Consider the following 7,144-nt stretch of genomic DNA (forward strand, 5'->3'; position numbering starts at 1 on the left):
TGTAGTACTCCATTTTATAAATGTATCACAATTCATGCAGATTCATGTTGATGAACTGTTGGATTTTTTTTTTTAAAGTTTCTATGCAATCACTAGAAATGCTAAAATAGTCTTGACCATGACACCTAGTGCGCATCTGCAAGAACTTCTCTAGGGAAGCGCTGTCCAAGAGAACTTATAGCCATGGTGAAAATGTTCTATATCTATGCTGTCCAAAATAGTAGCCTCCAGCCACATGTGGCTATTGAGTGCTTGGAATGTGACTACTACAAATGAAAAAACTAAATTTTTAATTTTAATTAATTTAAGTTTAAATAGCCACAAGTGGCTAGTGACTACCATATTGGACAGAATAGCTCTAGATTAAACAACCGAGAATAGAGTTGCTAGGTTATAGAGTATATGCACCCTCAACTTTACAAAACACTGACAAATATTTTCTAAAGTAGTAATATTAATTTATACTTCCACCAGCAATACATAAGAATCATCAACAGTATTTTTTTTTTTCCTTTTTTTGTCTTTTTTCGTGACCGGCAACGGATTGCAACCCTCAGTGTCACGCCTGTACCGGACTGGGACCGGCCACGGGATCGCAACTCTCGGCGCTGCTCCCGCGCCTCGCTCAGCCAGTGAGCGGGAACTGGTCTGTATGTGGGATCTGAACCCTCGGCGGGAGCGCCACCGCGCTTCCCAAGCGACGCACTATAGCAGTGTGCCACCGGGCCGGCCCATCAACAGTATTTTTTAATGACTGCCTTTAAAATTTTGGCTGTCTAGGTATAAAGTGGCATCGTAATTCAGTTTCAATTTGCATTTCCATCATTACTGTTTACTTGACATTCATGTTTCCTTTTTTGTGAAATGCCTGTCTAGGTCTTTTGTCTCTATTTCTATTGGGTTGTTTGTCCTTTTTTCTATTTATATTTAGGAGTTCATTATATTTCATAATATTATTTTTTTCTGATTTAATATGTTGCAAATATCTTCAATGTTCTCCATAAAAACATAAATCAAATTATGTCTTTTTGTTCCTCAAAACTCTATAATGGCTTGCCATTGCCCTTAGTATAAAATCTAAACTTCTTATATGGCATAGTAAACATTAAGGTTGACTCTCAACATCCGTCCAACCCCTGCAGCACCGAGGAGAAGCAATGCAGTTTAGGGAGTTGACCATTGTGCTAGGGATAGGCCCTATTGATATAAAGGTAATCCCATTCCTCGAGCCAAAAATCAGTTCAGGATAAGGCACATGACCTCATTCTGGACAATAAAATTCAGAGAGAGATGGAGGGAGTGAGAAAAAGCCAGACTTTTTCTCGCTGTACTTGAAAGAGGAAGAATGACAATGGACCCAAGGAGGATACTAACACCACAGGTGGCAGATCATAGTGCTGGGAAGAAGTTGGGTTCTTTCCCACCTTGCTGAAAGCTGCTTGTTTCTATCCTAAGGCCCTTGCACTTGCTTTTCCCTCCTCTTGTAACGTTCTCCCGCTGATCCTCACAAGGCCAGATCCTTATTGCCATTCAATCTTAGCCCAAATGGTCACCTCCTCAGAGAGGCCTTTTATGACACCATTACCTCTGGCTAGTCATTATCTCATCATCCTGTTTTATTTTCTTTATAACACTATTTGAAATTAACTGCATTTATTTGTTTATTGTCTGTCTCCCCCACTAGAATGTAAGCACCAGGAGGGTGGGGACCTGTCTATATGGTTTTCCTATGTATTTCTGTGTCTAATAAACAGAAAACACAGTGCCTGACACATACAAATGCTCAATGAGTATTTTCTGTATTAATTAAAAATCAATGATTAGTTTTATTTTTCATCTTCTCCACTAGATTGAAGCTCCCCGAGGTCAGGGACTAAAAGTCTTATTCATTTTTGTATTTCAAGTGCTTAGTACAGTTGCTTCCAAACAGTAGGTATTTAATATGCAGTTGAATAAATGAATGAGAGAGAGAGAAAGAAAGAAATTTTGGGGAAATATGCCAACCTATTGCCTTTATGGGCAATATCATTTGAAGATGATTCTCTCCCATTTTTCTCACTGTCTGCGGGAGGATTTTGCAGATATAGTAATATCCCCATGCATAAAGGATGCATGACCTTCAAAGCACTTCATGGTCTGACTGTAAACCACCTTTTCAACCTCATTTCTCACCTTCTATATGCCTTCTTTCCCCTACCATTTACTCTACATTCTTGCCACCAAATTGAATTTTATGAAAGAGATACATTTCTGAAACATTTACACAAAATTAAAAACTTCCATAGTTCAAGACTATTTTTCTCACAGCAATAAATGTAAATTTATTGAAAGGAACATACTATTTTTTCCAGCTTAAATAGCTCCTCCTTGTGGCAATAGCATGAACAGTTTCTAATTCACATCATTACCACCAGCTTTGGAACTATGCAATTCCTGACAAATGTTAAATATTGTGGGAGCTTCACATTACTTCCAATTCTGTGCATATAGTGAGGTGTTATTAATGGTTTATAATGAACTACTTGAAATTTGCATAATTCAGGGGCCGGCCCGGTGGCGCACTGCTACAGTGCGCCGCTTGGGAGTGTGGCGGCGCTCCCGCCGAGGGTTTGGATCCCACATACAGACCGGTTCCCACTCACTGGCTGAGCGAGGTGCAGGAGCGACACCGAGGGTTGCAATCCCGTTGCCGGTCCCGGTCCGGTACGGGCGTGACACTGAGGGTTGCGATCCATTGCCGGACACGAAAAAAGACAAAAAGGAAAAAAAAAAAAAAAGAAATTTGCATAATTCAAATACTTATACAACTTGACCAGACTTTCTCATTGTTACTGATCACACTCACACCCATTCATGCTTCTGTCTTTGTACGTGCTGCTTCCTCTGCCTGGAATACTCTGTGAATTGCTAGCATTTAGGAGAACAGTGATTGGCAGAAATGTCACATCCAGAGGCAGGAATAATATGTGGGTATTACAATATCATTTAAGAACACTGGATAATTTATTTTTTTAAAGCATAATTTACAACCAATGTCAAATATGCTGAAACACTTAAAATCTGAATCTAAAGTTTTTTGGGCCGAGGGAGGGAAGACAAGGGTTGGTTTAAGCCGACGTGTAGTTTAAAGTGGCAGGGGAGGTAGAAGTCCTAAAGCTGCCAGTTCACCTGTATTCAGGTGGGTGCCTGCCACATTCTGGAGGAAAATTGTAGTGAAGGGATATAGGTTCTTTTGGAACCAGAAAGTGCCAGGGTTCTGTATCTCAAAGCCTTAGCAGGTCAGCTCCTGCTGGCTTTGCTCATTCCAGGAATTATGGGGGTAAGGGTGGGGATGAGTGTAGAAGGGGAGAGGTAATCCTCCGAAACTCCACCTACGTCACTCTAAATCAGGGTTTGAAAAACTTAAATACACACAGGCAATAAATGTAAATGAATGAAGCAAGCTACATACAAAGAAAATCATGTGGGCCCTTTGACCTATTTTTTGTTTTTTTTTTCACTTTTGATGGAGAAATGACTATCATGGAAAAACAACAATATTTTCAAGAAAAGCCAGCTACAGTTTTCTATACAAAACTTCCCAATTCTATATACTGGTTCAAAAATTTTGAATTACCCTGTAGGCCAAACAAAACATCTAGGAGTTGAATTTGGCAAACAATTTGTGAACTCTAAAGTTTACTATCAGGTCTGATGAAATATCAGGAGGCTTTCTGACCAAAGCAAATCTCAGAGTCCATTGGGGCAACACTTACATGGGAGTGAGTTTCATAGAACTGCAGAATGTTTGTGCTAGATTCTAGTTCAGATTTCCATCCAATATAAAAATCTGGGTTTTTTTCCATCAAAGTAGAAGCAGTTGACCAACACATATCAAAGACTGGAGCCACAGGATGGAGAATTTGCCTTAAGACTGGCCCTGTTTGCTTTAACTGGGTGGAGCCCCATGGAAGCAATAGGCAGAAGGCGTATCTCAAATGGCAGATGCTGCCACTTCACAGGATTTATATAGATTTTCTTTTCTAATATAATGGATTTCACACTAGAATTCTGTTTCTGGTTGCTCTGTCCCACCAGGTGTCATTGGACCCTACACCTCTTCTGGCTGGAGTTAGAGGGGTAGGTCCTAAGAATTCAATTCATGGAGAAATGTCTTCCTAGCTGGGTCATTTCGGGTGGACCCACTAAGAAACCAGTTTTATTCTGCACCTCGTCTCCATGCACACATGGGGGCTGAACGTATGCATGTGAATTGCTGGGTGGAAAGCTGGTACTAAGGGTGCCACCCTGACAATGAGGGTAGAGCAGGATGCCTGGTAAAGAGATGATGATAGAAATCTCTGGGAATGGGGTGGGGAAATATAATCACTGGCATGAAAAGCATGGCAGTAGTTGTAAAACTGGTCACCTCCACCTTCTCACTCTCCAGTGATTCCATCTCATCTTTTCCTGAGCTCTTATTCTAGCAATTGGACCCTCTCTGACATATATTTAATCTCTCATCTGTACTGGTTCCTTTCTCTCATCCTCCAATAGACATAAATTTTTCCTTTTTTCCCAAAAGAGCTTCCCTAATATTTACCTCCCTCTCAACTTACTGCATTGTGGCTTCTGCCCACTCCACACTTCCACTGAAACTTCCCTCTCTAAGGTTGCCTCTGACCCAGTTGCCAAACCCAATCTTACATGACTTTTCTGCAGCTGTTAGTCCCATTCACCATCTTCTCCTTGCTTTCCTGAGATTCTGGGATATAATTCCCCAGGTCTTCTCTTACTTCTCTGACTACTCCTTTTTCTTCTGGCTCCTCTGTCTTCACCCAGGCTTTAAATGGTACTGTTTCCAGAGCTAATGCTACTCCCATGTGGCATCCTTGTAAGAAGTAGTAAAAGGTACATCATATTCTGATTGGTCACAGCCCTGAGCCAGGGTGTGTGGTTTAGCAAGCAGAACCTGGACTAAATTTCAGCCTCTACTCACCACACTCAGTCTGGTGCTCTGGTGCCATGAACACCCTGTGCAACTGCATGCTGCAGCCCAGGTTTCTCCCCTTGGTCCTCATTTCTTTCTTACTATCTTCTTTCCCTCTGCATTCGTGTTGGTTTTCACGGTTCCAACTCTAATCTATGTGTCTTACCTAATATCTAGGCATCTTTTTATCTGCCTCCTGGACTTCTCTTCCTGAGTGTCCTGTGGGTACCCCAAATTTGCTGTGTCCCAAATTGAATTCAGATCTGCACACTTGCATATTCCCAAATAGGCCTATTTTTCTGTATTCCCTGTCCTAGTTAATGACACCATGTTCCATCCTCTCCTTCCACTGAACACTGCAAGGTTACCTATGCCTCTTTCCTTTCCACAGTTTAAGACTTCTGATATCTCCCAAATGCACTAGTAGAATAGACTTCTAACTAGTTTCTCTATCTCCAGAATCTCTCTCCTCCAAATCACCCTCCCCACCACCACCAGATTTCTTTCTTTACACACATCTGAGCATATTGCTCATTTGTTTAAAAACCTATTTTGGTTTCCAATTAACCATGAGATAAAGTCTGAATGCTCAGGCGTGGCATATAAAACCCTTCAAGTCCTGGCCCAAACCTACTTTTCCAGTCCTATGCTTTGACTCTGATCCCAACATGTTCCTTGCTCCTAACCACATCAGACTATAACGCGCAGTTTCTTGAACATGACTTTGCCATGTTCTTTAATGTCTCTGTGCCTTTGCTGATGCCTTGAATGCTCTTCTGTTCTTTGCCTTGTAAAATCAAGATTATGCTTCCTTGCCACCTCTTTTTTCAGGCATCTCTCACCCTGAATAACAGCTCTTTCCTCTGCTTCTATGGCACTATTTGTAGATTAGTGTAGATCATCTAGAAGTTGTTTTGCATCTCTTTCTCACTGCCTTATGAATTTCTTAAGGGTGAGATTAAGCTTTGTTAGTCTCTATAGCATTAGCAGCTTTTCCAGTGCCTGCTCCATTGTAGATTTTGAATAAAAATGTATGATTTGAATTGGGTAGGATGTTGAACATTATTTTGTGAAAGGACCAATGATTTCTCTCAGTGTAATCTTCAGCCTGTTCCTTTTCTACAAATATTGAAAGAATCTCAGATTTAAGCCATCAGTTGATGGACCCCATTGGAGATAGTTGCTATGTCATATCCCCAATCTTTAGCTGAATATCTCTAGGGACAGAGACTGTGATTTCTCAAATGACTAACTGGTGTCTGAATATGGATTTTTCCAGATATCAGAGTTCCTTAGAATCAGTGATAAGTTTCAATCTAAGACCTAGATTCTAGGTTCCACAGAAAACTGTTTTGAATAGAAGAGACAGAGTTTAAGTGTTAAGGCAGCTATATGTGTACTTGTTTTATCACCTGGGGGTACCATCTCAACATCTCACTAAGGGTTGAGATTTCAGGGCATGAAACAATGTAAAGAAAAACAAGGTTTTCACAGTCTCAAAACCTTGGGAAACTGCTGAGTTATCTCAAAAGCTTAAAAAGGTAGCATCATTTACAGGTAATGATGCATAAGACTGACCTCTGTCAATCCCCATGGCTAAATCACACAGTACCATTGGGCTATACATGAGACACCCATGAAATCCATGAAGCCCTGAACGGGTAGTTTTCTTGAAATGAGCAGATGTACCGTGATAGTAGCTTGTGAGTGGGTGGGAAGAGCTTGGTTTCAATTTCCCCTCAAATACAAAAACTTGGTTCTGACTAGAATCCAAGCAACAAGTTGCCATTGAAAATGCAGTGGTTGGTCAGAAAAGGATGCCTATAGGAAAGGCCTTTGGGCACATTTCTTGTGACCTATCAACCCATCCTAAGCCCCGTGCGTAATTATGCGGCCCCTCAGATTCCCCCTACCACTTCGAGCCCCCTTTTGGCTTCTCAAAAGGCTTAATGGGGTCCATTTCCCCGAGCTAGAGTATTCAGGGTCTGGGCCAGTCCGGAACCCCTCGGCCTCCTTCCCCGGAGCGGGCCTGATCCCGGGACAGCGCCCCGTGGGCAGGAAGCGGGATCACCTGGGCCCAAGGCGCCGGCGCCGCCCGGGAGGAAGGCGGCCGGCGCAGGGCGGACAGCGCGGTTGGGGGCAGGGGCCGGAGCGGCCTCGGGACCGCCCGGGTCG

The sequence above is a fragment of the Galeopterus variegatus genome, unplaced genomic scaffold, assembly GCF_000696425.1.
Source record: "Galeopterus variegatus unplaced genomic scaffold, G_variegatus-3.0.2 Scaffold3163, whole genome shotgun sequence".
Classification (NCBI taxonomy): Eukaryota; Metazoa; Chordata; class Mammalia; order Dermoptera; family Cynocephalidae; genus Galeopterus; species Galeopterus variegatus.